A 17376-nucleotide genomic window follows, 5' to 3' on the forward strand; every position below is an offset into this window, starting at 1 on the left:
CCACCTCCCCAAGGAACGCACCCACCAAGACTCTATGATACTCTTGATCTGTCTCAGTCACTTTTTTCCCTGCAATGCATCTTGTGAAATTGTGCAGAGTGTTTGTGAGCTTTTAGCCCCTTCTTTCTTCATTCATAAATGCATAAAGCAATTTTAACAAAAAGAAAACAAGTTTCAAAAAGTGTTTTCTGGCAAATGTTTTCCATTTTCTTCTTTAGGTTATAACTCCTTGGTAGAAGTTACTATGTTTTATTTGTTTGTTAATTCAACAAAATATTAAAGAGTGCATACCATAAGGTGCTGGGGATATAAAGGCAGGGAATCCAAGACTGATTTTCCTAAGGTGTGTTTAGAAAACTTTGTAAAGTAACAGAAAAAAAAATCTCCAAAAAGGTAGTGAACTATTTGAAAGAAAAATAATCTCATTTATTCTCAAAACTTATTGAATGACGGGCAGGTATTGTAGCACAGCAGGTTATGCTGCCACTTGGAATACCCACAATCTTATGTCATAGTGCTGGATCCGATCCTAGCTACTCCGCTTCCGATCTAACTTCCCGCTAATGCACCAACGAGGCAGTTGCAGATGGCGCAAGTACTTGGGTTTCTGCCACCCATGTGCCAGACCTGGATCAAGTTCCTGGCTCCTGGCTTCAGCTTTGTCCAGCCCTGGCTGTTGTGGGCACTTCTGGAGTAAACCATGAAATAGAAGATCTCTCTCTTCTCTGTCCATCCCTCTCTGTCATTCTGCCTTTCAAATAAATAAATGTTTAACAATAAAATAGTTGAATGGTACACAATAGCATGAGATTCTGAAATACATCCCAAACAGCAATTCTATTTGGTTTAATACTTACAGTAAACCTTCAGACTCACCATATACTGGAATGAACCTCAAAGGGAAACATATAAATTCCTAAAGACAGGTCCCTCAATCTATCAGTATAATCAATATAATCACCCAGTGCACAAGGAAATTAAGACTTTGGATTAAACAGAAATTTCACATTTTTTTTCTCTCACATTCAGTCCCAATTCTTGCGTTATTGCAGAATGAATACAGTATGGAAGCAGATCATGCAAGAGGGAGGGAAAGGAGGCAAAATGTTCCTTTGACCATTAGATAGGCAATTTTTGATCAGTCAGTGACTATGTTTTCCTTCTCCTTAACCATTTTCTGTAAGGCTGCCTGTCTGTTTGGGGGGAACAGTAACTTGGATGGAGAAGAGAGAGAAGAACAAAATGACTTTAAAGAATAAAAGGAAGTGAGAAAGATTTATGAGGGCAAATAAAGCTTGTCTGGTTCAGATCAATCTTTAAAACAACTTATCTCATGCATTTGTCAGAGGTGAAACTCACTGGAGGTTCAGATTTTAAAGGAAAGGGAAAAAGTGAGATACAGAAAGGGAGGGTGGAAATGGGGGTGAGAAAGGGATTTTTCTTATCATGTTTCTGGAGGGAGCCATCTCCAGCATTTATACATTGCCACTTTTCGCTGGAGATACACACCATCAGATAATGAAAACAGCCCCCACATGTTTTAAAATCCCCCATTTAAAATTTAAATTCATTAGTTTATGAGCTGCTGAGAATTGACAGTTTTACACCCCAATCCTCCTCGGAATTTATGCAAAGGATGCCATAAAATGGAATAGGGGAGAATCTCCAAGCGAAAACACCAAACACAAATTGCTAAATAAAAACGCAGCTGAAGCCGATTTGCTGTGGGTCATATAACCGAGAATGTCGTTTTTATTAAGGGGAAGTTCTTTAAGCATTTGCTTCTCACCCAGCCACATTTTTTTTAACTAACATTTAAAATATTAATGTACTGTTTTTATTGCTTCCCTCCTCTAACAGCGTTTCTATAACTGGCTCCACACATATAAAATATGTCCTGTGTATCTGTAAGAGTTTCTTTTTCTGTAGTAGGAGGGTGTGTGTGCCTGAGTGTGGTTTCTTTCTGACAGTTTATATCACAACTAGACTGCAGTGTCCTGATTTTAGAGATTATAATTATAACACATCTTGATATACACTAGAGGCTAGACTTCAGAAATACATGGAGGCTCCTGTCTGATTTGTTTTCAATGCTGGAACACAGTTCTTGCTGTTAAAGTTCACTTGAGGCTCTGCGCATGAGTGTAACACAGTACAACGAGGAGAGATCCAGGCTGAAAAAAGAAATCAGGTCTCCAAATAAAATATGCATTCCAATGATTTACAAATGGCTAGGATCACTAATTGGCAGGGAAATGCAAATAAGACCCACAATGAGGTATCACCTCATCCCAGTAAGAATGGCTATCATCCAGAAATCTAAAAAATAACAGATACTGGCATGGATATAGAGAAAAAGGTACCCTGACACACTGTTAGTGGGATGTAATCCAGCACTGCCACTATGAAATATGGAAATTTTTCAGAAATCCAAAATTTGATGTACCATATGACCCAGCCATCCCACTGCTGGGAAATTAACCCGAAAGAAATGAAACCTGCATATGAAAGAGTTATCAGTACCCCATGTTTATAACAGCTTAATTTGTAAAAGCTAAGATATGGAATCAACCCAGATGTCTCTAAACAGATGCCTGAATAAAGAAAATGTGGTACATAGACACAACGGGATACTACTCAGCCACTAAAAATGAATGAAATCCTGTCTTTCTCAACAAAATGGATGCAATTGGAGATGATTATGTTAGTGAAATAAGTTAATCCCCTGATTTGTGGTATAAATATTATATTTTCCCCTGATTTGTGGTAACTAATAGAGTCCAAAAGACATGTAATGTATATGATGAAACTGACATCTCAAGGTTTGATTATTGCTTATAGCTCCTGTCTGTATAGAGTTAGTCTTTCTACTTACTACTTGTTGAATTCTTTATTTATTGGAGGATTAAGCTTGGGATTATAAAGTAAATTGAAAGTATGTCATCCCAAAAATTAAAAGAAAAATAAGAAAGAAAGGAGGAGGGAGTGAAATATCATTATGTAGTTAAAACTATATTTAGGGGCTGGTACTGTGGCGCAGCGGGTTAATGCCCTGGCCTGAAGTGCCAGCATCCCATATGGGCACCGGTTCAAAACCCAGCTGCTCCACTTCCAGCTCTCTGCTGTGGTCTAGGAAAGCAGTACAAGATGGCCCAGGTCCTTGGATCCCAGCACCCACAAGGGAGACCTAGAAGAAGCTCCTGGCTCCTGGCTTCAGATGGATCGGTGCAGTTCCAGCCATTGTGGCCAATTGGGGAGTGAACCAGTGGATGGAACACCTCTCTCTCTCTCTCTACCTCTCTGCCTCTCCTCTCTGTGTAACTCTTTCAAATAAATCTTTTAAAAAATACCTATATATATGAAATACATGAAACCTATTCTCTTTATGGAAATAAATAAATAAATATAAATGCATAAATACATAAATAAGAAGTAAATAAGGAAAAAAAGAGATGTAGTCCCAGGATCTCGGTACAAGTTGTCTCCAAAGAGGAAAGCCTCATACACCCTTTATGGTTCAGGTTTTCTGGGTTATCTCTAAGAAACCTTTGCCTATCCCACTATCATAAAGCTATTTTTTCTTGCTCCTTCTAACTTTATTGTTCTAGCTTTTGTATTCAGGCCTATAGTCCATTGCAATTTTTTTTTTTTTTTTTTTTTTTTTTTTACCTGGAGTAAGGTACGGGTCCAGGTTGTTTCTCTGTATTTATGGGGCTATTTCTTGGCTCTCTGTTTCCTTCCATTGACCCACTTGTCTCTCCTTTCACCAACACTACATTGTCCTGACTGCTACAGATTTTCAGCCTCTTTAAAATAAAAAATTCAGAATAGTTTTTTTTATTAATTTTTTAAAAATTTTTATTATTTTTTTTTGACAGGCAGAGTGGACAGTGAGAGAAAGAGACAGAGAGAAAGGTCTTCCTTTTCCGTTGGTTCACCCTCCAATGGCCACTGCGGCCAGCGCACCACGCTGATCCGAAGCCAAGAGCCAGGTGCTTCTCCTAGTCTCCCACGCGAGTGCAGGGCCCAAGGACTTGGGCCATCCTCCACTGCACTCCCGGGCCACAGCAGAGGGCTAGACTGGAAGAGGGGCAACCAGGACAGAATCCGGTGCCCCGACTGGGACTAGAACCCAGTGTGCCGGCACCGCAAGGCGGAGGATTAGCCTAGTGAGCTGTGGCGCCAGCCAAATTTCAAAATAGTTTTAAATTTACAAAACAAAATATAAAGTTGTACAAAGGATCCTCTCCATATGCCCCACAACCAGCTTCCCCTATTGCTAAGATCTTATATATTTTTCACAATTAATGAACTACACTTAGCTCCTCCTAATTATTTAAATCCAAACTCTTTCTATACCTCCCATCACTCCTAGCCCCTAGTAATTAGAATTCTGTGTTCAGATTGAGTTTTTTTGCTTGTTTATTTTGTTTTGTTTTTAGTTTCCACATGAGGGAGAACACTATGTCTTATTTCATTTATCATGATGTCCTGTAGTTCCAATCATTTTGCTATAAATGATAGGATTTCATTTTTTTCTAATGGCTGATACAATGTAATTCTAATTACATGAATTTTTTTTCATTGCTGATTTAATTAAAGACCAACAAGTAAAAATTCTGAAGTTTTACTCATTTTCCAATTTAATAAATGAGGAACTGTTTTTGGATTTCCATAGTTGCTTTTATATAGTTGAAATAAAAAAAAAAAGGTAGTCCTTCAGCTCTGTTCATTTTATGAGAGTGTTTTAATGATTTTGTCTTTTCTCTCTCCAAATAAAATTCGATTTCTTTCAGTCACCCTTTAACAATGCCACTACTCTCACACTTCAGAGAAGGGGGCCCTGAAGGAGCCAAGCGAACATTCTGCACCTGAACCTTCAGACTGACTTGGAGCAACCAACATCTAGAGACCTGTTGGTGTTCAGGGCTCCTCAAATTTCCTGCGATTTGAATCAAACGCTGATTCTACAAGCAGGTAGACCTTCTCAAAGATTAGGGAATAAGGCAATAACAATTCAAGTTGAAAAAGCAGATCCCATTTTACAGGTGAATTTGCTTCCTGGAGGCATGGAAAGCCTTCCTTCATCTTGGTGTGCCAACCGCATAACAGACTTTCCGGTCCACAGTAGGTACTCACACAGTATTCCATGAGACTTTTTGCATAAAATCACCATGCCAAGGTACTCACTATTTACTGGATGAGCTCTCTCTTTCACATACAACACTCCACTTACTTACTTTTCCCCTTTTGCCTTAACACACAACAAAGTTTTCTTGCCTTCAAAATTATACATCAGGGGGCTGGCACTGTGGCCCAGTGGATTAACCTCTGACCAAGAGCTTAGCATCCCATTTGAGCACCTGTTCAAGTCTTGGCTGCTCCATTTCTGTCCCAGCTCCCCGCTAATGTGCCTGGAAAAGCAGCAGAGGATGGCCCAGTTGCCACGTATGTGGGAGACCCAGATGGAGTTCCAAGCTTCTGGCTTTACCTGGCCCAGTCCCAGCAGTAAAGGCCATTTGGGGACTCAACCAAAAGATGGTTCTCTTTCTCTCTGCCTTTCAAATAAATAAATAAATCTTTAAAAATCATTATATGTCAGGTGAGATAGAGACTATCTTTTGTACTTCAAAGTAACCCATCATCCTTTGCATGAGAGAATAACTCAGTTAGTTGGGGGATAATCCATCAAGAGGGTTATCAAACTCACCAGCCTCTCAGTCTCAGGCAGAGCAGACACTCAGTTACTAATAGGAGGGTGGAAGGGTAAGTGCACTCTCTGTCGTAAATGTTCTTCAAGAGAAGGGCAGACCTGGTGTCTTTGTACCAGTGAAGGAACTGCCCATGGCAGCAATCCATTCAAGGAGGAATCAAATAGGGCTCATGTTTCCCACAAAACCTAACATAAAACCATGTAATTCTCCTAGCCCATGTATAGGACAAGATAAAAAGGAGGAGTAAAGTCTGGCGAATAGAGGATACAGAATGAGCTCCAAGTGCCCTTGGCAAAAAGAAACAATATGCACAAAAGAAAAAAAAAAAAAAAACCTGTACCAAATGGAGCTGAAAAGTGTTTGTCACATTTTCTAAAGAGCCTGAAGAAGCCAGGTCCAAGATGTCCCACCCTGCCATCCTTCCCACCACGGCTGGATTTCTTCGGTGGTTCCCTAACTGCTCTCTCCAGTCATCCTGACCTCTGAAATAGAGACCTCACACAAAGGACAGCACGGTTATTCTAAAGCATTAACTGATGTACACCATTCTTCTGATTAGTGCTCTTCACTTGTGCCACAAAGAATTCAGGAGAAATTCTAAACCTTTCATCATGTCACCTATGCCCACATGTCTGCTCCTCTCTCACCTCACCTGCCACGGCTCTGCATGTGCTATTTCCTTGGCTAACGCATCCACACGGCCTTCTTTTTCCAGGACTGAGCTAAAACTCCACTTGCTCCAGGAGTCTACAGTCTTCAATGCCCCTCCCTACATGCCGACAACACCCTGCTCTTTCTGCTGAAGTCCAGCATAGCAACCATCTTAGAGTGAGTATGTTGTCAAAACTGCAAAGATCCTGTGTTTACAAAGCTTCCTGTCTTCCATGCCTGTATGTTATGTGGTTAACTCTGGACTTAGCATCTAGTCAGTACTTAATATGTGACCAAAGAACCTGAATAGATCCATCTGCAGTGCAGTTGTGTCCCTGGGTGTTTCTAATATATGACAAGTGAAATCTCACCACATTTTCCTTGATTTTTATTATTTTTTAATATTTACATGGCTATCTAGTATACTCATTTTAAGTACTTATCCAATAACTTTTTAAAAGTTTACCTTTAATGCTACCACAATAACCAGTACATAGAACACTTCCTGTGCCCCATCTCAATCCCAGCTTCTGGACAATGACAAATCTACCTTCTTTAACTATAATTAGTTTGAATGCCTTTTAGAATTTTATATAAATATAATCATACAGGCTGTTTTCTTTTTTGAGATTGGCTTGTTTAACTCAGCAAAATATTGAGATTCACTTTCGTGTATAGCATTAATGAATTATAATTAACTTATCTATTTATACTGGTCAACAACATGTGAATTCTTTCCAGCCTGGTGCTATTATGAATAAAAGTGCTATGAAAATTAGTGTGCAATCTTTCCATAGGTGTAGTTTTCATTTCAAGTTAGTAAATTCCTAGAAGTGGTCACTGTTGGGTACTATGGTACAAGGAATTTGTACCATTTTCTTTTCTACCAAAATACATGAAAGTTACAGTTGCTCCATATCATTTGGCACTATCAGATTTTTCAGTTTTACTCATTGGGGGTGGCATTGTGGCATAGTAGGTAAATCCACCACCGATGACATTGGCATTCCATAGAGGTGCCAGTTTGAGTCCCAGCTGCACCACTACTGATCCAGCTTCCTGCTAATGACATGGGAAAAGCAGCAGAAGATGGCCCAAGAATTTGGGCCCATGCTACCCACGTGGGAGACCCAGATGAAGCTCCTGGCTTTGACTTGGGTCAACATTGGCCATGGCAGCCATCTGGGGAGTGAACCAGCAGATGAAAGATCTCTCTCTCCTCTCTCTCTGTAACTCTTCCTTTCAAAGAAATAAATGAATCTTTAAAAAAAATTTAGTCATTTTAGTGGCTGTAACTTTTTAAAGCCTCTCTTATTTATCTTTTTATAATTGCCTTTTCATTTCCTTGGTGTAAGTTCTAGAACCAGAAGAGCTGTATAACTGACTTATGAAGAGAAGTTTAGTTAAGACTTTTTAATATTATTTAGCAAGAAGACAATATAAATAGGATCTGAGTCAGAAATAATAAGAGAGGGGCTGACATTGTACCACAGCAGGTTAAGCTGGTGCCTGTGATGTAGTTATCCCAAATGAGCACCAGTCCAATTCCAGGCTGCTCCACGTATCATCCAGCTCCCTAATTAGGAGCCTGAGCCTGGGAAAGCAGTGGAAAATGGTCCAAGTGCCTGGGCCACTACCACCTATGTGCGAGATCCAGATGAAGCTCCAGGCTCTGGCTGTGGCCTGGCCCAGCTCCAGCCATTGCAGTCATTTGGGGAGTGAACGAGCAGATGGAAGATCGCTGTCTCTTGTTCTTCTCTTCCTCTCTGTGTAACTCTGCCTTTCAAGTTAGTGGAAGGAAGGAAGGAAGGAAGGAAGGAAGGCAGGCAGGGAGGCAGGGGGGAATGGAAGCAGGGAGGCAGGGAGGAAGGGGGAATGGAAGCAGGGAGGCAGGGAGGAAGGGAGGAAGGGTAAAGTGAACTGGAACGGACAAGTCCATAAGGAACATGATTGAGAAAAAGGAAAGCAGATGCAAGCTGGAAAGGTAACTAACTGAAAAGTCCTTATATGTTAAAAAGTAGATAAGCTGAGGAACATACAACGCATGTTTTCCTGGGAGCCCGTCTCCATTCCTGAGAACTGTACATAGGTGAGGGCTGAAGAGGGTCTCTGTAAAGACCTGTTGATGTCCTTCTGGGAGTTGGAATACTTTGTGGCATTGAGACCATTTTAAAGAAGGGCTTGAGAATTTATCAGGGTGCCAAACATACTAAGAAAACAGAGAACACTAAGGTATCAATGTATTATTGTCCCAAAGTAGGTCATAAGCAGTAGAAAGAAAAGTCCTTTAAATCCCTAGTGCTCCTTTCTCCAGCCATGCACTGCCATAATTGGTGATGAGTAAGCACTCATAGTTTATAAAGTATGTGTCAGTGATGGACTAACCTATAGGTGTACTTAGTATAATAATAATTAATTTCCTAATTTTTATGGAAGTTCATTTTGGGGAGCTGTGCCATATGCAGCTTGATAAGCAAGTTATATATAACATGTCATTAAATCCTCACACAGTCATAAGAGCTGGACATTATTATCACCTTCATTTTGCAGTGAAGGAAAAGGAGACACAAAGAGTGAACTGAATTACCAGAATTAAAATAACCAGCCAGTTGGGAAGCCAAGATTGGAATTCAGGTCCAGTCATCCTCAAAACCCTAGCCCTGAATCACTGCCCTGAGCTGAAATAGTGTACACTACAGAAGTTACCTTGCCCTACAACCCAGCAGAGTATCAAGATAACTACCGTTAGAAATGACATCTTTGGTAAAAGCTGTGTGATATCATTATCAATCATTAACACCTAGCCATGGGTAACTCTTGTTAAAGCTAGTCACCATCTTAGATGCTCCAGAATGGGTAGGTTAGGATTAAAGAATACAGGTATTTTGGCACGGGCAATGGAGGAAAAAGCTGAAGTACATTCATATGCCCATATCACTGACTTCCTATGGCACTGCCTTCCACAGGGCAGAATGAAGGGGCTGGGCATCAGACAAGGACAGAAGAGCTGATGCCAAAGGAGAGGAAAAACAAGGAAAGGGATATGGATATGGGTGCTGGAAATGAATCAGAGAACAGTGCTGGCCATCTATATGGTGGTTTCAATCAGCTTTACTGGATATTTGAGGTTCTCTACGTAATCTTGTAGAAATAGTTCACGGTTTGCAGATTTTAAGATCTAGGTTCAAGTATGGTTTGTCCTGAATTTTTAGGAACTCATTAAAATATTTATGAGGTTTAATAACCTAATTTGAACATTAGAGACACAGAATTTGCAGAATTATTTTGGGGATTCCATTAGTTTATGTAGGGATACGTGTCTCATAAACTCATAGACTATTCAAAAAACCTCATCTTGTTTCCTTTCTTCTTTTTTCACTCACCTTTAGGTTTAAGCAGCATTTAATACAAAAACAGTCACAGAGAAGGAAACCTGAGGCTGTCTACCCATTACTTCAGTTGCTTCAAGGCTACAGGAGTTAGGCTGTGTGATCTGGTTTTGTTCTTGCAGCACATCTTGCTCTTCATGGGCTCTCCTGCCTCACCCCACACAGGCACACAGACACACAATGAGGAAAGTGAGTCACACTGCCATTCTACCACCTTCTCTAGCTTATCCATTCTCCCTACAAACAAATGCCAAGATTTTAAAAAAATTAATTTACATCTTTCAAAACAGAGAAATGCCATTTCTTAAAAAAAAAACGCTTACCTGTTTAAATATTTTGTGTCATGGTGATTTGTTGTAATTGGATACATGTTGCCACATGGTATCTGTTCTTTACCTCAAATCTAGGATTCTTTAGGAACCCAATGTGGTAGAATGTTCTTTGGATAATGTTTCACTGTATGAACATCGTTAGTGGGTAAAAAAGCCGCCTGCAGTACTGCCATCCCATATGGTTGTCGGTTCCAGTCCCGGCTGCTCCACTTCCAATCCAGCTCTCTGCTATGGCCAGAGAGGGCAGTAGAAGATGGCCCAAGTCCTTGGGCCTCTGTACCCACGTGGGAGAACTGGAAGAAGCTCCTGGCTCCTGGCTTCAGATCGGTGCAGTTCCAGCTGTTGCAGCCAACTGGGAGTGAACCAGAGGATGGAAGACCTCCCTCTGTCTCTCTCTCTGCCTCTCCTTCTCCCTGTGTAACTCTATCTTACAAATAAATAAATAAGTATTTAAAAAATAACAAAGTAAAAATTATTTATTTACTTACTTAGAGAGAGAGAAAGAAAGGAGAGAGATCCTGCATCCGGATGTTGCAAAGGCCAGAGCCAGGCAATCACATTCCAGGATCTGAGAATGAAATTCAGGTCTCTAGCATGGGTAGAAGGGACCCAAGTGCTTGATTCATCACCTCTTACCTCCCAGAGCATGCATCAGCAGGAAGCTAGAATTGGGAGTGGAGCCGGAATGCAAACCCAGGCATTCTGATATGGGTACAGATGTCCGAAAAGCCTTCTTAACCACTAGGCTAAAGGTCCACACTTAGTTGTTTTTTCACTAACGCATATTTGCAAGCCCAGGCCATTAATCAAACTGATAAATAAATAAACATTTTAAAGTCAGAATGAAATCACTTCTTAACATTATTTTAGAAAATCAGTTGACTCCCCAGCTAAACATCAAAGAATTTTGGAAGCCAGAAGTTGTGGGCACCATCACTACATATCTGCATATCACTATTAGAAACATTAGACTATTTGCCAAGAAACATTAGAAATATTGTATTATTAGTAAACTATCATAAAGGTTCAAGATGGAATGATATGCAGCTACTAAAGATCATTTTTTGGAAAAAAATGTTTAGTGACATTGAAAAATGCTTAAGATATGACTGCTAAAGTTTCCAAGCATACAATGTGCTATGGAGCCAGAGTTGTAGCCTGGCAGTTTAATCCACAGCAACCCTGCCATCCCATAGGAGGGTACTGATTTGAGTTCCCACTGCTCTGCTTCCTATCTAGCTTCCTGCAGATACACCTGGAAAGGTAGTGAATGATAATCCAAATACTTAGGCCCCTATCACCCATGGAGGAGATCCGGATGGAGTTCCTGGCTCCTGGTTTTAACCTGCCATCCCTGGCTGTTGTGGTCATTTGGAGAGTGAACTAGCAGATAGAAGAGAACTCTCTTGCTCTCACTCTCTCTTTCTCTGTCATTTTGCCTTTCAAATAAATAAATTTAAAAAATCATTTAAAAAACAAATGTGTGGGGGCCAACGCTGTGGCATAGCAAGTAAAGCCGCCACCTGCAGTGCCAGCGTCCCATATGGGTGCTAGTTCAGGTCCCGCCTGCTCCACTTCTGATCTAGCTCTCTGTTATGGCCTGGGAAAGCAGTAGAAGATGGCCCAAGTCCTTGGGTCCCCGCACCTGCATGGGAGACCCGGGAGAAGCATCTGGCTCTTGGCTTTGAAGTGGCACAGCTCCGGTCATGGCAGCCATCTGGGGAGTGAACCAGTGGAAGGAAGACTCACTTTCTCTCTCTCTCTCTCTCTGCCCCTGTTCCCTGTAACTCTGCCTTTCAAATAAATGAATAATAAAAAACTGTGTGTATATGGTTCTATTTTATTAATGAACTGAAACAACTTCTGTTCATTGGCACCTAGGCTGTGTATTTCTTCACGGCTGGCTTAGGCTCATTAGCTCAAAAGCATACTGGCATTAAACTAAAGATTTCACTGATACAGATATTTTCAACATAGTTCAAATAAGATGTTTGGACATTTAGAGACAGCTTGTTTTGCATACTCTATAAATCTTCACCAACACTTGTAGCCATAGACAGATAAACCCTGGGCCACACAGTTCCCAAGCCCTTACTGGGAGCTCTGAACAGACTGTCCATTATGCTGCTGCCTGACATCACAAAGGTGCACAAGCCCCAGTCTCTGTCTTCCTCAGGAGCTCACTTGCCCTTTTTCTCTTTTGTGGTGTGACTTCTGTGTTTCCTCTCTGGACTGATTCCAACAAACCTGTCAATGTGCCTAAAAAAGCATGTGTGTGCTACCGCCACCTCGTGGCTGTGTGGTTTTCTTTGCTAAACCCCCAAATCCCTGGAACCTTTACAGTGCCACTGGGTCTCTTCCCGAGAAGATCTAGGGGCTGGTTTTGTGGTGTAGCAGGTTAAGCCACCACCTGCAATGCCAGCATCCCATATGGGCGCTAGTTTGAGACTCAGCTGCTCCACTTCCAACCCAACTCCTCTTCAGCCATTTGGAGAGTGAACCAGTGGATGGAAGATCTCTGACTTACCCCCCGCCTCAACCCCTTAACTCTGCCTTTCAAATAAATAAAAATAAAAATAATTTTTTAAAGGAAAACAATGTAAAAATTTTGGTTGCTATTTTCTCTGCTCTGTCCTCTCTTATTGAATGCCCCACTATCATTTGTTGATCACATGCAAGGATCAGTTGTAGTTGTAAGGAATGGAACCAGCACTGTGCCTGGGTATTGGATTAGTACATGTGAGAAGGCAACTTTCCATTAGCAGCATCTTAACAGCTAGATCTGCCAACTTTCAAAGAGGGAAGTAGAGATATCCTTTATTATTTATGGAAAATATCCTTTATGATAATTATGCTACTTTTGACAGTTTTGTGATAGAAAAAGGAGACACAAAATCTTAAGTAGGGGCCAGTGTGTGGTATAGCAGGCAAAGCCACCACGTGCAGTGCTGGCATCCCATATGGGCGCCAGTTGGATTTCTGGCTGCTCCACTTCCAATCCAGCTCCCTGCTAATGCACCTGAGACAACAGCAGAAGATGGCTAAAGCCCTTGGGCCCCTATACCCATATGGGAGACCTGGAAGAAGCTCCTGGCTTCTGGCTTTTGATTGGCCCAGCTCTGGCTGTTGTGGCCATTTGGGGAGTGAAACGGTGGATGGAAAATCTCACTCTCACTCCCTCTCTGTAACTGTTCCTTTCAAATAAATAAGTAAATCTTCAGGAAAAAAAATCATAAAGTCAAGTATTCAAGTACAGAAGATAAATCAGATTTTTAAAAAAAGTACCATCAATATGGAGTAGCTGAGTACCCAGGAAGACATTTTATGAACACTTGAGATGTTACAGAAATCATTAAGAAGAGGCCGACGCCGCGGCTCACTAGGCTAATCCTCCGTCTTGCAGCGCCGGCACACTGGGTTCTAGTCCTGGTCCGGGCGCCGGATTCTGTCCCGGTTGCCCCTCTTCCAGGCCAGCTCTCTGCTGTGGCCCGGGAGTGCAGTGGAGGATGGCCCAAGTCCTTGGGCCCTGCACCCCATGGGAGACCAGGAGAAGCACCTGGCTCCTGCCTTCAGATCAGTGCAGTGCGCCGGCCGCAGCGCCGGCCGCGGCGGCCATTGGAGGGTGAACCAACAGCAAAGGAAGACCTTTCTCTCTGTCTCTCTCTCACTGTCCACTCTGCCTGTAAAAAAAAAAAAAAAAAAAAAAAAAAAAGAAAGAAAAAAAGAAATCATTAAGAAGAGTGAATGAATACCAAGGGCCAGGATGCCCAGGAACCTGCCAGAACTCAAGCATTGCTGGAAACTTGACAAGCTGAGGGGTGGGGCACGAGAGGAGAAGAAAGGGTAGAATGTGATGTATGCAAAGCAACAAGCAGAAGTCTTAGAATTTAAGCAGCCCAATTAAAAAAAAAAAAAAAGATGTAGGGTGAAAAGAAGTAGATGGGGCTAGATTAGGTAGACAATAAAGTGTCAGACAATAAAGTGTCAGACAAAGATTTCACATAATTTTTGGAGTCAGAGTTTCTCTATTAGAGAATTTGCAGCACCTTCAGTGTTCGTCTGTAGACTCCAACTTACAAAGTACTGCATGACTCTAAAAGGGCAACAAGTCTGCCAATATGTAAGATTCCCATGCTAGAGGATGCAGAGTTCTTTCTCTCCTTGGTCTTAGCCTCTCACGGTCTCTTTTTCCCTATCCCTATCCCTATCCCTATCCCTATCCCTATCCCTATCCCTATCCCTACCCCTACCCCTACCGCTACCCCTACCCTTTTCTCCCAATAACTTTTCAAGAGCCAAATTCATTTTACAAGTTTCCAAGTTTCATTTGCAAGTTCTCCCCAAATCCAAGAACCCCTCTATGTTAAACCTGGAGCAGAGATTGCAAGTTGTACCATCCTTGCCACCAAGTCGGTAATTATGTTGGCAACTGCCCCTCCCACCACTGTCATTGTTCCCATATCCTACCAAATATTATGTACAAGGCTGAACAGCATTTTGGAAAAGAATCAATCTCCCTCTCCCTCTCACCCTGCCCTCCCCGACAGTAAGTGCAAGTTGGGACCCTGCTCAGATTTATTGAATATAAGGGTCCGTAATGACTTATCAGTCTCAGTGAGGGAAGTCTATTACCCTCTAACCATACATCAACTGGTTTTCATCTCTGGTCCACATACCATGTCAGGGAACCCACAGTGGGAGTGGAGCTGTAAATTCACTTCAGGGTTAATAAAACTTTGTAGTGGGCAACAATGACAGACAAGGTCTTGATTGCAACATGTGTGATAGCAATTTCTAAATGGGTAACCAAAGAGCTATTTTAAAGGAAAAATTGACAGAGGCTTTCAAAGGAAAGCATTTGACACAGCAAGATTCTACAATTGACAGCACAGAATGGGGAGGTGGGATGTTTCAGCAGAACTTTATCTGCTACCTCTCCCTGCAGTCTTGTTGCAGTTCTGCCTTCCAACAGGTTTTGTTCTCTGGTCTTGAAAGATGATGAGGACCATTTTTCCTTTACGTGATACACCAACAACTATAATACAGCACCATGAGGAAAACACAGTAGTATAGAGAAGGGCTCGTAGTTTGGGATGAAATAATATCAACCTGCTGATAGTAGGTTGAATAACAACCCCTAAAACTATCAGATTCTAATCCCTGGAAACCTTATAAATATTACCTTAAAGATCTTGAGACAGAGAGATTATCCTGGATTATCTGCAAGGATCTTAAATATAATCACATGTGTCTTTATTAGAGGAAGGTGGAGGGATACTTAATACAGACAGATAACAGAGAAGATGAGGTGACCATGGACTCAAAGATGGGGCAACATGGCCAAGGAATGCTGCTGGCCACCAGAAGTTGGAAGTAGCAAGGAACATAATTTCCTCTAGAGTCTTCAGAGGAGGGGTAGGTATGCTTGCACCTTGATTTTGGTCCACTGAAACTCATTTTGTACTCCAAAACTATGAAAGAATAAATTCTTATTGTTTTGGGCCACCCAGGTTGTGCTAACATGTTACATCAGTCATAGAAAACAAATATACTTCTCATCCACAATTGCCCTATATAGGTAATGGATGGAAACCAAGAAGTATTTCCACCCGGCATATTCCCAATGGTCATGAAGTAGACCCATATGCAAAATTACATTTCTAGGAAGCCTGGAGAACTATCTCAGATGCATTGAACATTAGATCAAATGAGGATTATCTCACCCACCCATTTCAAAAGGTTAAAACTGAAGAAGGCTAAAAGTAAAGGAAGTGAAATATGGTGTTGGCCAGGGTGACTGTCCTGGAATAACAAGGAAATTGAATGACCACTCTATAAAAGGAAGTAAGGAACAATATGTCTGGAATATAGGAAATGCCATGTGATTAAAGTCCTTGAGAAACGACAACAGTCCCAGGCAGGATTACGAATAGCCCATACTCTTCAGAATCAAACTTTGAGTCACTACACCAGGTAAACAACCACAACCAGCTGCACTACTTGCTGAAGATGAAAGTTATGCAGAATAGGTAGTGAAGAAGGTACTTATACATCCCAGTTGTGACCAATTACAGACAAGGAGGGTATGTCCTGAATAATTTCTTCCTTATTTTGCTATAAATGTGTGTGTGTGTGTTTACATTAAGCACAGACTTTTGGGTTGATTCCTCTTATTTTCTCCTACCATGCAACTTAGTATGTATTGACTATATATCAATATTTAAGTATTGTTCATTTTGCACTACAGTAGTTTTAGTCATGGGATATCAGAAGAGTAACTGTCATTCAAGGATTTTACCTACTCTTCTAGGGGAAGAGATAAGTATGTTTTTGGTTGTATGCCAGGAAGGTATATCATATTAAGCAGAATTCTATTGTCTACATTTGGATATTAAGTGTGATTTAAGGAGATGTGTATGGGTATTTTGATGGTTAATTTCATATGCCAACTTGATGGGGCTAAGGAATACCCACATAGCTGATAAAACATTATTTCTGGTTGTGTCTGTGAGAATGTTTCTGGAACAGAGTAACATTTGAATCAGTAGATTAAATAAAGAAGATCCAGCATTATCAATGTAGATAGGCATTAGGGCAGCATCCAATCTGCCAAGGGACCAAATAGGATAAAAAGGATGAGCTTTCTCTCTTCTTCAGGTGAGCCATCATCCATCTTCCAGGATGGATTCATCAGGATTCCAGGTGTTTTTTTTTTTTTTTTTAGATTTATTTTATTTATTTGAAAGACAGAATTACAGAGAGAGGTAGAGAGAGAGAGAGGTCTTCCATCGCTGGTTCACTCCCTAGATGGCTGCAATGGCCTAGATGTGCCAAGCCAAAGCCAGGAGCCAGAAGCTTCTTCTGGGTCTCCCATGTGGGTGCAGGGGCCCAAGGACTTGGGCCATCTTCTCACTGCTATCCCAGGCCATAGCAGAGAGCTGGAATGGGATAGAAGGAGGAGCAGCCGGAATGCTGGCACTTCAGGCCAGGGCGTTAACCCGCTGTGCCACAGCGCCAGCCCCAGGCTTCTAGGTTTCAAGCCTCCTTTTTCCTACCCCATCCCTGTCTTTCAATTCTCATGCCTACTGTAGGATTTCTCTTCATCCATAATCAAGTGAGCCAGTTCCTATTATAAATCTCTTCTCATTATCTATCTAGATATACATTAATAATTTTGTTTCTCTAAAGAACCCTAAAACAGTGCTTTTATTATGTCCTCTTCACTCTTAGTAATATATAGCACATACCTTTATCCATGATTCATTTTACCCACCACTAATCAAGCATATG

The 17376-nt window shown here is 41.3% G+C and overlaps 1 protein-coding gene across 5 annotated transcripts in view; it reads right to left on the reverse strand.

The window, feature by feature from the left end:
• The window catches only part of CTNNA2 (catenin alpha 2), a 1267385-nt gene that overhangs the window by 607962 nt on the left and 642047 nt on the right, over positions 1-17376 (reverse strand). The gene's annotated exons all lie outside the window — the stretch shown is intronic.

The sequence above is a fragment of the Oryctolagus cuniculus genome, chromosome 2, assembly GCF_964237555.1.
Source record: "Oryctolagus cuniculus chromosome 2, mOryCun1.1, whole genome shotgun sequence".
Taxonomy (NCBI): Eukaryota; Metazoa; Chordata; class Mammalia; order Lagomorpha; family Leporidae; genus Oryctolagus; species Oryctolagus cuniculus.